This window comes from Agelaius phoeniceus, chromosome 1, assembly GCF_051311805.1.
Source record: "Agelaius phoeniceus isolate bAgePho1 chromosome 1, bAgePho1.hap1, whole genome shotgun sequence".
Taxonomy (NCBI): Eukaryota; Metazoa; Chordata; class Aves; order Passeriformes; family Icteridae; genus Agelaius; species Agelaius phoeniceus.
The window spans coordinates 89,426,812-89,441,456 of NC_135265.1; the positions used below are offsets into that span (position 1 = coordinate 89,426,812).

The 14,645-nt window shown below is 38.1% G+C and overlaps 1 protein-coding gene across 13 annotated transcripts in view; it reads left to right on the top strand.

Annotated features, from left to right (window-relative positions):
- LOC129118663 (poly(rC)-binding protein 3-like) overlaps positions 1-14,645 on the top strand; it is a 501,082-nt gene that overhangs the window by 315,782 nt on the left and 170,655 nt on the right. For 12 of the 13 annotated variants that reach the window (XM_077182897.1, XM_077182910.1, XM_054630137.2 and 9 more), the window contains one exon: positions 13,998-14,083. The exons of the other annotated variant lie outside the window; for it this stretch is intronic. The gene's annotated coding sequence lies outside the window, so the exon portion shown is untranslated. The remainder of the gene's footprint in view (positions 1-13,997; positions 14,084-14,645) is intronic. 13 annotated transcript variants of the gene reach the window in all.

Below are 14,645 nucleotides of genomic sequence, written 5' to 3' on the forward strand. Positions count from 1 at the left end.
GGAAGCCCATGTTAGTTGCAGATTATTTGGTAACATTTCTGATGGACAAATCCTCTGTCCAGGATCTTTTCTTGAAAGAAAGTTTTTTATTGTTTCTAACCTGACTCTTCCTTGTTGTGGCCTATGTTCATTGTTTCCTGTCCTGCCTGTTGTGGGCATGAAGAACCAATTTTGTTTTATGCCCTCCTCACCTGAGTCTTCCTGTATTGGGAGAAGCAGAAGGATCCTTTCATTTCTCTGGCAGTCTTCTCTTATGCTGTGTCTACAGAAAGAATTTGCCTTTCTTACAACAGAGTGAAAATCAATGGCAATCTTTTATGAGTCTTATACCCTTCTTCCACTGTTTTCTTGCATAGGCGCTAGTTTTCCATACTGCTGTTGCATAGACTCTCAGGGAGAGTGATTGATAAATTTTAAAAATTGTGAGGATCTTATCACAGAGGGGGATCAAATCTCCTTAGCAAAATAGTTGGTGTTACCATCTATTTGTCTGGTGGTGTCTGGAGTCTCTGCTGGAAGGGCACTTGCAGCAGCATTTTCAGCTGTATGGGGTGAGCCCTTGAACCCCTGCTCTGCTCACTTCTTGTAGTCCAGGCACCATCCAGCACTTGTTCAATTCATTGCTACTTATATATCTTAACTACATAAGAAACTCCTTGTAAATATCTTACCTGCCCATAAAATACTGTCCTACCTGACCATTCATGCAGGAACAATTTGTATTGATTACTTAAAAATGTCTTATTTACGCAAAATTCTGCAACCAGCAAGAGCAGATTTTGGGACACAGGGTGTTAACACAACCAGCTATACAAACTGGACTAGGCACAGCATGACCTGGGAGGAGGGAGTCATTTTCTGGAAGTGTAAATTCTAACCAGGAAACCTCCTGTAACTCTTGTGACTGATAGAATGGGAAGTCTTTAAAATATTTTTCCTTTGGAATATTATTATTTTGTGGTTAAGGTAATGCCATCTTGAAAAAAAAAAGTTTCTTTTTTAAAGTGACCCATATAACTTAATTTCTAACTTTTCAGGTGTATTACATAATTTCATTCCTTTCTGCTTGAACGGAGGTATGATGACAGTTCATTTTCCCTTGATATTCCTTTGCAGAAGCTATAATTTCCTGCCTTGGTCCCCCCTGAATTCCTTTTCAGGCTCTGGGTATCTCTCATGGCACTGGTATCAAACTGACCTTAGTGAGCAAGGTATGTACCTTGAAGTACCTGGTAGAATCTCTGCTGTGCAGAAAGAGTTCACTGTTTCACTGAAGCTTGATTATTTGTTATTTGCTTTTTTTTTTTTTTTTTTTTAAAGGAATGTGAGCATGGAAACTTTCATATGATCATATGACAAAAATAAAACATGGCTTAGATATGGATTCAGTACCTTAGAAATAAGGTACAGGAGAAAAAAGGTTAAATGTTTCAAATGTTCTGTGGAAAGAAGAGTGAATTCTGATTTTCTGGTCTGTCCTGAAGGATTTGCTCTGATAGCTGAGGATTTATTGATTGAATCTGCATCATTCAAAGAAGCAAATTAATGCTTTGCTGTCAGATTCTGAGAGTTCCACACTGTGATTTGATCCATTTAAGCAAGAAAACCTTTTTTTTTTTTTAGAGTCATTTCTTATTTGTTTTACTCCTGATGCACAGGAGTAGTCTTCCCACCTTGTTTACAGCAGTGCTTCAACACATTATTTGCTCAAATTATAGAAAGATATCAATTATAAGGGACGTGCTTGCTTCATTTGTGCTGTAGACAAATTACAAGTTTATAGAAAAAACTGTATCTTGGTTTCTGTTAGCCAGATTTGAGCACTAGCTGAAGTCCCTGGAAATGTCAGTGACTAGGAGTTGTGTGGGCAAGGAGTGGACCGTGGTTCTGGTGGTCAGAACTTGTATGGGTCCTGATTCTGCCCTGAGCTGGGCTGGTTTGGCACCACATTATGGCTTCAGCACAGAATCCTCAGTAGAAAATGCTGGTATCAAACCACTATACTGGGCAACCAAAACAATCTTTGTGAAAGGCATTGTGGCTTTACTTGCCAGCAGTGGTGTTTATTTCTAAATGTACCTTGATATAGATAGATGCATTTCTGATCATTCTTTCTTGATCATGTAGATCTAGCAAAACTAGACAGATTAGGCTCTTACTTTAATCAATATATATCTTGATACATTTGTCCGTGCCAATAATTTCTTAATATTAAGATGTGACCTCTGTCAAAATCTTACACCTACAACTGAGGAAAGAAAGGAGCATTGTAGCTTCTTGAAATGTTATGAAAGTATATTGGAGTGAATGGAGGAAGCCTATTTCAGAAAAATAGAGCCTGTTCTTACAGATGATGTCAAATTCACTTGGCTTCGTTTCTCATTAGTGCAACCAAGACTATGGCCTATGATATAAGTAAATTTATAGGCAGTGAAAAATAGCCCTATCAGAGAATCTAAAATGAGCATTTTAAATTGACAAGGGTTAAAAGAAAGACCATTAGAGCTGAATAAGTATTTGAGAATGTTAGTCTAGAGCTCAATACACCTCCCTGGAAAATCAGTGCCCAAAATTGTTGAAAAAAATATTGTTCTTTTTGCCCCCATTTGTTTTTAATGGGGGCAAAAGGTGTTTTTAATAATATTTTTGTTTTCTCAATGTTTTTAATCTCAAATGTTTTTAATAATCTTTTTAGAAGATTTTATACTATAGGGACGATGTTCCTTGGTGCTCAAAAAGCTGCCCTGGTAAATACTGGGAAGGCTGAAGGCATTATTTGATCCCTTGATCCAATGTGTGTACAACTGGGGAGAGGCTGTGGAAGTTATTCCAGATTGTCCTGCCAGTGTGCACAGTCCATGCTGTGGAGAGGCAGAGGAGCTCCAGGGCTACACACCAGCTGAGCTGCTCAGGTTCTCTAAGAGTGCAGCTCATAAATGCTAGCAACCCCATATGAATGTTTTCACAATTTGTTTTATAAAATATGCAAGTCACCAAAGCTTAGCAATGTGGGAGCCCAGAACTGGAGGTTTTTTTACTTGTGCTACATCACTAGCAGGGTGACAACTAGTGAGATTAATGGTTTTAGGGTAATTTCTACTAATTGAAGATGTGACCCAGTGTGTTCAGCTATGTCTTGACCATGCAGTTCAAAATCTCTTATTTAATACTCTTTTCTTTATTCCACTTCTTCTGGTTTTGAGTCCTTCACTTTAGTGCATTGCTTCATATCCTCTGCTACACTGTAAACTTAAAATAAAGTATTAGGGGGCAGCTGGTCAGCACCCAAAAATCATACTAATACTCTACTGCAGGTGGCCTGGGCTCAGTTTGGAAGGTAGCATCTAGGAAATTCAAACAGTTGAGAAAAAAATATGAAACCTGCTTTCTGATGAACATCCTACTGGGAGAGCAGCTGCGAGGAACACAAGAAGGTTTTCTCTGGCCCTTTGTTTTTATAGGTCTTATGTTCTTGGCTCTGAATTTGCAAAGGGATACAATAGCATAGGAAAGAGACTTCTGTGCATGCTAGGAGGCCACACATGTATGTAGGGAGTCTGCATGGTTTCAGTCTGGTGTTTGTTTCTTGTATCAAGAACTGGTTTCAATTCAGGGAAGATTCTTTTTGAAGTTTGATTGTTTTTTTCAGTTCAGTTCATCCAATCATAAAAGTGCATTTCAGAATTACCTTTATGCAACTGCTACAGCAGGGATCAACTTTCACTTGGTGCATGGTGAATGTACTGTGCTGCTTCTCTGACTTAGTACCCAACATTCAAAACTGAGCATTGTGAACCTGGATGGACAGTAATATCCTCACTTATGTGTGAAGTTCAATGTGTGCAGTTGTACAAATAAACAAAATAAGCTCACTCAACAGGGGAGGTGTGAGTCAACAAAACAAACCAAGGCACTACGCTGAAACAGAACCAAAGTGTGCCTTGCCCATTGCATTCCAGAGCCAGTTTTTCCAGGTTCTCAGTGTACTGGAGAATAATGGAACTCACAGTGCCTTTCTGGCTTCTATTAATTTTAAAAGACCAGAGAGTAATTAATTACCTTTATTTTTAATTAGGTTGACAATACCTTAAAAGAAGCCACAACATTGCACATGGAATATCTGCATCTATTTTCAGATGGATAGCCATGCTGTTATGGTTATCCATCTGAAGCTCTTTGGTTATGTTCATGCTCCATAGATGTGGCTTCTTCCATGCAGTTAAAAGTAGATGTTTTCACTGCTTTTAACTGGCATCTTTCTGTTTGTTCTTTCCTAGTCTACTCTCCTAAGCCACATGAAACTCTTTAGAAGGTATTTGCAGTTTGTATTCTTTTAAGGGATGATCTTCCATATAAAGTCATACAAGTAAAAAAGATAGTAATTACTTTTTTAAAAGTATCATTTTACTCAAATTAATATATTTTTACTCATTATATTTTTGCAATATTTTCTCAAGTATAATACAGCGTTCTACATGCAGATGCATACACAGGTACATGATCTTTATCCTTGACCTTCAGATTTCTCTTTTTATATCACTGTTAAATACCAATTTGTTACTAATGCATACTTTGCAGTTAAAAATTTATTGCTTTAAAAGCAGAGGCAGTTTCCTGCCTAGTCCTTAATTAATCTTTATTTAAGACACTTAAATATTTATAGTGCCTTACTTCTTTTTTCATTATAAACACTGTAGTGCTTCAAAGAACTTATATGTTTTTGAAGAGTGTGCACTATAACTGCAATGGCTACTCATAAAAAAATTCAGCACCCGTCTCAGTCCATAGACTGTGATGTTATTGCAGATCTAGGCACAAAAATGTGAGGTTTAATGATGGTAGATTGGTACAGAAAGGGTCAGGTTTCCCTTAGGCCTCATTCTCCCTCAGTGACAAGTCGATCAAAGAGCAGGTAAACTATTACTGTGCCTGCTAGACATAAGCAAGGTCCAGCTAACTTCAGTGCATGCCAACTGCACAGCTAAGGGAGCAAAGAAATACTGGATCTATTGCTTAACCTTCTGCTGCATCAGCATTCATCGTGCCAGGGCAGCACACTGCTCTCCCAAAGGGCAGCAGCAGGGAGTGGCAAGGGGTGTTTTGCCACACCAAGGCACGGTGTTTCCTGGCTTCTGTGCTTAATGAAAGCCACTGTCCAGTATCTGCACAGAGGGCTGGGTTATGCTTCCACCCTCAGCCCACCAATTGACTGTGCTGCAAACCACTTGGCCCAATCCCCAGGACAATATTTTAGCTATCTCAAATTTGCTGAACCCCTGCTTATCTTGCAGATTTTCCCAGGAGTGCCTGGACCTGAAATCATCAACTGAGCCCTATTTAGTATGCAACTTTTTAATTCCCCCAACTACTTAGTGCTTTTGGTAATGATGTTGCTATAGGTAGAATAGATTCTGCTTCCTCATTTTACAGACAAACCTACCCTGGAGCTGGATGGGAGAACTGGCCAGCAGTAATTCCACAGTACACTTTCTCTGACCTTCTTTCAGTCTGTAGAGCCATTTTTTCTCTATCAGCTTTTCTTTTTCTTTTCTGTTTTCTTTTTAGAGAAGAAGGGAAAGCACAATTTATAAGAGGAATCCTATTTTCATACACTAAAACAAAACAGCTTTCCTGTTGAAAAGCAGGATAGAGGTGGGAAGGGAGTAGTTTAGGCTCATAGTCAGGGATTTGCAAACTGAGTGGGATTCTGCATCACATATTCTGCAGGAGGTCACACTTAGTGATCAAAGAGGACCCATAAGAAGGTCATAATTTCTTAGCAATGGAAACAACCATGCCTTTCATTCTGGCACAAGGAAGGGGAAGGTGGACTTCTGTGTGCAAGTTAAATTAGGGAAACATCACTGTGTTTCTGCATGGTCAAATTGCCTTAAACAATGGGATCACCACAGTGTTCTGGGAAACACAGCAGGTAAAATTGCAAAGCAGATATGAGAAAACTGAAATCTGAATTGCAGTACAAGCAAATGACCTGCTGCTATAAACTGTACCCTTACAGATTTGCTTACTGATTGCAACATGCTATTTATTACGTGTATAAACTGTACATTGATCAAGATTATTTGTTTCCATTTATATCTTGTTGGAAAGCAATGGGGGATCATTGTTTGAATGAGATAGATTTCTGCCAATCATTCTCATATGTGAAATGAGGAATTTGAGCATTATTCTTGTTACTTTCAGCTGAGTTATTTAACTGAAACCATAGCTTAAAAGTGGGATTTTTCACACTGTTTAACTGGAAATATTTAATGTAGCCAGAGATCGATACTGATGCTTGAATGGATGAAATATCATTTTAAGTCTTGCAGTGCTGAGTAAGGATAACATAACAATATAATTGGTGATGTGTGGGATGCATCAGGAATGTCAGCTGACCATATTAAGTGAAATCTTTCTCATCTTAATCATGAGAATTATTTCAAGGATGTCACTGAATGAGATTCTTCTATAAAGCAAGAGCATTTTAATATATTTAATATAATTTTAATATATAAATGTAATGGGACCATGCCCACAGATTCTTTTAACAAGGTATTCATTTATTCTAGTCCTGCAATAAAAATAGCTGATTAAATTGATACTATGTTAACAGTTTTTTCTTCCTAGTATACCTATATCTCTTGCATAGTGTGTTCTCTGCACAAATTGCAAGTTGTTACGATTGTCCTGTTTTGCTTTGCTGGAGGGTGGTACTTTAATGAGTGTCACTTTTGTGATGCTAGCAGTAACTTTCAGCAATTCACAGAGGGACTTTTATTTTCAGTTGCCTTCTGATAGCGTCACCATTTCATTAGCCTTAGCTTATTCCAGAGGCAGAGCAATTTATCAGATAATGAAGGTTGAGTAAGCCTCACTTATGTGACATGTGGCAAGTTCTGTCATTTCTCTGCCCTCACCTGTTAGATGTGCCATCAGTCTGCAGTGGTGGTGCTTGCACAGCACCTAGGACAGCCAACATAAATTTTACTTCTAGTTCTACCCCTTTCATTGCAAGACCTGAGGCAGTGGCACAGCCTCTTTGTACTTGCACAATACTGCATCTCAAATAGTAAAGGATTTTGATACCTACTGTGGAGAAGAATGATAACTCTGGAAGTCTTTAATATTCCTGCTGAGCAGCAAGGCACGATAAGCATGCCAAATTGAGATGGTGCATGAACTAGACAGTGTCTCAGAGATTCCCTGTTCTTAACCATTTCTGATCAGTGTCTACAGCATAGAGAAGAGGCTATCTCCTAGAGAGTGTGTCAGGGAAACAGCCCTTGTTCTTTGCTATCTGCACAGTTTTCCCTAAGTGTCAGTCTAAGCTTGTAAAACAAGGATACCATACTGACCACCACACTCTTTTTTGTCCATCCCTCCCAAGACAATGCTTATTCAGGTGGGGAATGCTCCTCACACACATCTTTGTGTTGCATGTGTCCTTATGAAACTAAGCTGAGGCAATTAGAAAAGCTTAACCATTTACTTCTTGACACACCATGGAAATCTTCAATAAAAAAACAGCTTGCTGCTGGATAAGGTAGCACAGTGACTGCTGCCTCTAGAAGTAGAGCACATCACAAGCAGGTGGGAGATTTCTCTAGCACAGCAGCCACAAGAAATCTCAGAGCATTATGGACAGTGGGGACCAACTGAACAATCAGTATCGAATTAGGGAGGGGACAGCTGGGAGGACTTGAAATCTTTTGCACTCTTGTCATAGATACTGTGATATTGCCTGTCTCTCTAAATGAAATAACAATAGGGAAGCCTCAGGGCAGATTGTCTGCTTCCCCTCTCTTGGGGAGTATGCCTTATTTTGCTCAGCATATTAGAGGTGGCAGATCCATTGTAATGCAATGTCAAAGGCCTTTGGGACCTAAAAAATGTTGTGTGTGTGGTATTGGAAGGGCAAAGAAAAAGCATTGACCCTACCAGCTGTGATCCTTTCAGGTGGTATGTATGTACTTTGGTTGACCAAGCTTAAAGAAAATGAAATTATTCCCGATGATTGTCCAAACTTAGAGCAAATACAATTATTTTAATTGATTGCATAGCTCCATAGCTTTTAATCAAAACTCCTTGAGGAATATGGCAACCTTTGCATTACAGATTGCATGATGATCCCAATAAACTTGTTTTCTTGAATTCTGATTCGCTTCTGGTTTAACATTTGACAAAAATGTTTGTTAGATCCAAACAAAAACATTTGTTAGATCCAAGAGAGAAATACTCAGCTGTGTGAGGAAGTACTTTGCCATGCTGATTGTTTTGTACTCACAACAAATCAAACAAACAACAAATCCAGGTGCAAACTGGCATGGTAAATTTTTTCTGTTTGTTATTCAGTTATTTTTTACTCATCTGTATCTTGGAGAAAGTTATTTTCATCTGTTCAACAGGAAGGAACATTCTGCTTACTCTGAGGTGGCCATTCATGAGCAGTATCATTCTTCCTCCACCATAAGGCACATAAGGCAGAAGTAGAAACAATTGTTAACAATGCATGGCCAATAGAAAACAGCTGACAAACCACCCACATGCTGAAATTGCCTTGTCCGAAGCAATTCAATGCATAATTAAAAAATGTGTCTGCAGAATTCTGCCCATTAACAATTTCCAAGTGGAAAATAGGGCTGGATCATGCATTTTCAGACTATCTGTACTGGATGTAGTAGGACAGTAGGGTTGCATCCTCATGCTCCCAGAGAACAGAATCATTCTTTGTCTATATAAGGGTTGCTCAGAGCAGCTCAGTTTAAGTTAACTGAAGGTATGGAATTGGTGAGTATAACAGAGGTGCAACAAACCCAGTCTGGACATTTTCACTGAAAACAAAGTTGCTTACATATGTTACCTGCTCCAAGGATCCAGTGGGTTGATCTTGGCCAGTGGCTAGGCACCCATCTGGCTGCTCTCTCAATCCCTCTCCTCAGGAGAGGAACTCAAAAATCTCATGACTCAGAATGAATTAGATCATTTACCAATTACTGTCACAGAGAAAACAAACTCAGCTCAGGGACTTGAGTCCCTTGCACTAGACCAACACAACCCTGCTAGCTGAAATACCAATCCACCTGAGCTGTGACCTTTTACAGTGGACAGGTGTTGGAGTAAGTACATGCCTGCATAGAAAAGTCTTTTTGCTTGGACAGAATAACAATTTCATGTTAATTGAGGTAAACTTTGAAGGAACTTATGCAGACACACTGATTTGTATGTAAACCTCATTTGTTTCCTATCAGTTTTGAACAGCTACTATTTCTCTGTATAGAGTATGAATTTTAAGAGCAGTCACTGTTCCAATGCAGGTAGTTAGAAGTAGCTTTTTCTGCAATATCTTTTGAGTCTGGTTTCCCTTTTTTGGGCAAGGCTCTTAGGAACTGTTCCAGCTAGTGTGCAAGAAAATCTTTGAGGGCAGAAAATTCTGAGTTTCACTGGTACCTTTGTATAACTTCACATGCTAGGATAATTATGGTAATTATAAAATTTTTAAAATAAAATATTATTTTATTTTTATAAAAATAATCAAAGGGTTTTATCTTCAGAGTTCTTTACAAGACCATCCATAGTTTAGGAAATAAAAAATTAATACAATGATAATTGTAATAATCCTCTGTACAGATCTGATAATCTTTTATTGTTTTGGAATTCTGCATAAATTAGTAACTAAAAATGTCTACATGAGGTCAGATGGGTCTGTCTACTTAAGCCAGTATCCCACCTAAAACAGTAGCCAAAATACCAAGTTAGCTTAGCCTAGGATGCCATATTCAGCTTTCCAAGAAGCCATGCAAACATTTTCTGTCCTAAACAGACATTGAGTAACCACTATGAAAGTATTGGAAGAAAATCCTCCTCAGGTTTCTGGTTCACTTCCCAGTGACTGAGGTCACACCAGGCTATGCCCCATCCCTCCTCCCTCCTCCTGGTTTTCAATGAAATAGCATGGGTCTGTAGCAGAAGGGAACAGTGATAACAACCAAGGTTAATGATCTGGGCAACCAAGAGTTGTGGGGCCAGACATAGCCCACAGCTTAGTTGCCACCTACACAACTAGAGATCTAGTCTGCCAAAATCAGTCAGAACATTTCCATCATAGTCCTCTAAAAGTGTTTCATAACTATGGCCTTTTATCTGATCAGAAGCATCAGCCATCCCATGGTGGAAGTCACAAGCCCTTCACTTGTAGCACAAGTGTCTCAGAGGGAAGTCTTTAATAGATCTGCATCAGATGAACAGAAGATGGACACAGAGTTCAAGCAACCTTGCTTAGTCACTAAAGCCTTTCTTTTTTCTTTCCTAGTACAAAAGTCACTAAAATAGTATTTTATCACCACAATAAACAGAAAGTGACAGCTCCATACATCCTATATCTATCTGTTTGTCTGGGAAAATCTCTATGCCTCCCATCATGAGACACATGAAACAGTTAAGATGAAGACCACTAACTACACAGGAATGGAATTGCCATTTTCTTCTTTTTTGAGGGGAGAAAATTCAGTATCATCTCTTATTTCCATAAAATGAGAGTTTTGTTTACTAATCCCTTTAGTCTTCAGTAGCAGTTGGATGCTTGGATGCCAGACCTGAGGATCCTCAGAAAATCCAAGCCTAAAGCCTGCCTGCTTGAGTAGGCTGCACTATTTGAACTTAAAATGGTCCATAAGCCCCTGTGTAGACATGTTTACAGAAATCTGAAATCACATATTTGCACTAATGGTCTCTAACCTATGCATGTTGGATGAGATGACTAAGAATTCAGAAAAAAAGCAAAATTAATGAGGAGAATTTCAATAGCTGTACTTAAACCAGACCAAAGGACAACCTCCCTTGGTATCACCCTACAGCTCTCTGTAAAGTTTCTTAACCTGAAGGTTTATAGTGTGCAACTTTGGGTAAAACACAGGCTAGTACTGGTCAATGTTTCTTTTACCACTACAGTGGCTTGCTTTTTGAAGCCCACACATGTTTGGAGCTTCCCACCACATCCTGTGTGAATGAGTTCCACCCTTTAATTATGACCCTTGTGGAAAGCATCCTCTTTTGGATTTCATGTTTTAAACTTGTTAACTACTCATTTTATTGTGACTGCTTCCTTTGCTATGAAATAAAGTGAAAACCATTCTTTATTCACTTTCTCAGTACTGTTCATTATTGTCCTGAGGCTCTGTCACAGTCCTTTTTCTCATTTGTCCCTCTTCCATATGAAAATCCTAAAGCCTTTCTTTTTTCTTTCCTAGTACAGAAGCCATTAAATACCTTTGATCATCCTGTCATCATTTTCTTTATCCTCCTATTGCTATCCTGTCATTTTTGAGATGAGATGACTGGAACTGTATTCAATATTCAAAATGCTAGGTGGGCAATGGATTTCTTTGGCAGCATTACTGTATTTCTTCTTCTTCTGTTTTCTGTTCTATTCCTAGTATTTTCTAATATACTGCTTTATTTATTTTTTTTTGACAGTTGATGAGGATTTAGGTGACATTTTCATAAGGCTGTCTCCAAGCTCTCTTTCCCAACTTCTAGTTAATTTCACTGTGTGTTTATAGATTTCCCAGAGTGCACGTAGAACAGCTTAGTCATTTAGCCTTGAAAACATAACTAAATTACAAGAGGGGCTGGGCTGTAAATGGGAGATTGCTGATAGAATTTTGTACTTGCTCAGTTCTGCTGGCAACTTTTATTCTTCTAGGTTTTGTTATACCAGAGGTTTCTCTTACGTATGTGAAGCAGTGCAAATGTTTGCCATAGATCTCACAGTTTCAGTAGGCTGTTGATTATTTTAACAGAACATTGATTCTAGCAGAAAACTCATTCAGGAAAGAGTTCATTCCATGACTTTTAGAGAGGGTTTTGCTGATTTTGCCGCTGTAAGGTATATCCTGACCAAAAGCAAGGGAATCCAAACAAATGCATAATCCTCTGCAGTACTGACTCGATGGAGATTTTATCCCATAGCCTTCAATATCAGGTAGAGATGCATAGCACTTCAATCTTTTTCACAGCTGAAATGTGCTATCAGTATCATAATGATTGCTAAAATGGAGTTCTGGAGCCTAATGAAATCTGAAATTAAATAAATCATTTCAGGACTGTAAAAACCTAACTGTGAAAGAACTTTAAATAGTTGTTTCTAAAAGAGTGCTGACAGAATAAATATATTGCAGCAAGGTGATCAGTCTCATCTCTGACTTTAAAAAAATTGCTATGTTATATTTCAATGATTGCTGTCAAAAATTCCTTAATGGGCCAAAGACACCTCAGTATCATATCACAAATAGACATTTTTTTAAAATGAGGTTTTCATCTGTCTTCTTTCATGGAGTGGTAGTCATTTGACTTTGTCCTTGTAACCATAAGCTTTTATTTTCAAATTTGTGGCTGCACTACAGTACAGAAGGTAGAGATCTCTGAAGTTTTCCTGTTAATGCAATTTTCTCTGAGCAACATTTCTGCTCCTTACTAATTCTGTTTATTCCTATGTGTTATAGGCAGAGTTTTATTAGTATGGATTTTATATCTCCATTCCAGTCTAAATCCTGGGTATCTTAGAAAGATTGACAGTGGAAACATTATTTCATAGCTGTGGTGGGCTGACTTTGGCCAGCAGCCAGGCACCCGTCCATCTAGTCTCTCACTTCCTCTTCGCAGCAGAACACGGGGAGAAAATACAATAGAAAATCCTACAGACTGGAATAAAGACAAGAAATTAATTCTTGATTACCATAATAGGGAAAAAAAAAAAACTGATTGCCATAAAATGTGGCATTCACATTCTCTGAAAAAATTCTTTTGCCCAAGATTTTTCTCTTGGGAAGATTTTTCTCCTGGGAAGAGGAAAACAATCCCTATCTCATTTACTTCTCCTGTGATTTGCTCATGTGGAATGTATTTGAAGATTGTTTACCCACAGGTGATTGTTTCATTTGATTCTGGTGTGAGTTGTTTGACTCACTGGCCAGCCAGTGCCAAGCTGTCAGGACTCTGGAAAGAGTCACAAGTTTTTTCATTATTATCTTTTTAGCATTCAGTAAGCATCCTTTCTGTATTCTTTAGTATAGTATAGTATTCTTTAATATAATATAGTATAATAAAGTAATAAATCAGCCTCCTGGGAACATGGAGTCAGATGCATCATTCCTGCCTTCGTTGGGGCATTCCCTGCAAATACAATAATAACAGGTAAAAAAATCCCCAGAGATGACTTTGGGAAAGCTAATTTAATTTTTTGCCAATTAAAAAGAGCATTGGAAAGAGAGAAACAAAGACAACACCAAATCCACTATCCCTCTAACATTCTTTTTCATAGGGTCAACTCCACTCCTTAATTCCCAACTCCTATAACTCCTTCCACCACAGCCTGCATAGATGGAAGCACTCATCCCAGTCCTTCAGTTTCATTTTTATTTGGAGAGCTAAGTAGGCTTCTTGGTACAGTCAACTCCCCTGTCTGTTAAAGCTAGAAATTACAAAGCTAGACTTTAATGTGGAATAGTGTTTCAGTACAAAGGGATAGTCTCAGACCACAAATTAGGAGGCCAAATACATTAACTAGTCCAAAAGATAGCAAATGAACTTGTAGTAATTTTTTTGAAAGACATTTAGGGACAAGATTTTCTGGGCTTGTTTTGGAAAGTCATTTACTCCAGCATATTGTTTTTTCTAAACAAGAAAGGAGTCAGACTTCTTTCATTTTCACTGCTCTCTGTCAACTGTAAGAGCTTGGAAATGTAGGTATGCAAGATAATAAGATATGTAATTGCTCTTCTCATTGTTCTGACTCCCTATGCACTCCAGGAAGTTTGATCTGAGCAGTTCGACTTCTGGAAGCCCATAAAATCCCTACAGATCCAGTGGGGAAATAAAAATATATTTTGTGAATTAATAACCTCCTAAAATCGGAAAGCAATATATGTTGGACAAGTTTTGGTTTAGTATTTGATTGGTGACAAAATTACTAAATCCATGATTATTTTCCTTTTCAGAGCATACTCAATACTTTTAGATATCTTGAGACTGGAAAAGCTGACCATCAACAGCAGGTTTTTAAATATCACTGCTCTTCTGACAAGTAAGTTCTCCATTCCAGATTTTTTTTTTTCCTCTCTAATATTCCTGACCTGTATTTTATTCTTGTATTTACTATATGGACTATCACATTCATTTTCTGAGCCAAGTAAACATGAGTGCAAATTGAATAGTATGGAATTGCTCTTCAATTTCCCAGCTAGAATGAAACCCTTCAATATTACAGATAGAGCTGAGATAAAGCACTAACTCATCTATTTATCCCAACTTGTAAAGCCAATGGAACTGTGGTCATATCTCTGGATGTTTTGGGAAACCTTTTTCCCATTAAAATATTTTTAGGATGGAAAAATTAAATCATTTAAATATTTGTATGTTCTTGCTGGACTTAGAGAAAGGAAGCTAGAAGAATTTGGAAACTTCTGGGAATAATAGTGTCTGAGGAGATACACTCTACATTTAGAAGAAAGAGTGTTAGAAGAACTGGAAAGGATTGAGAAAAGTGGAGAGGCAAAACGTTTACATGCAATGAGGAGGAAGAGGGTCCTTACTAAAAGGAATAGAAAAGAAAGTTCCTTTCTGTTCAGCTCTTGTTGAGGGAGAAC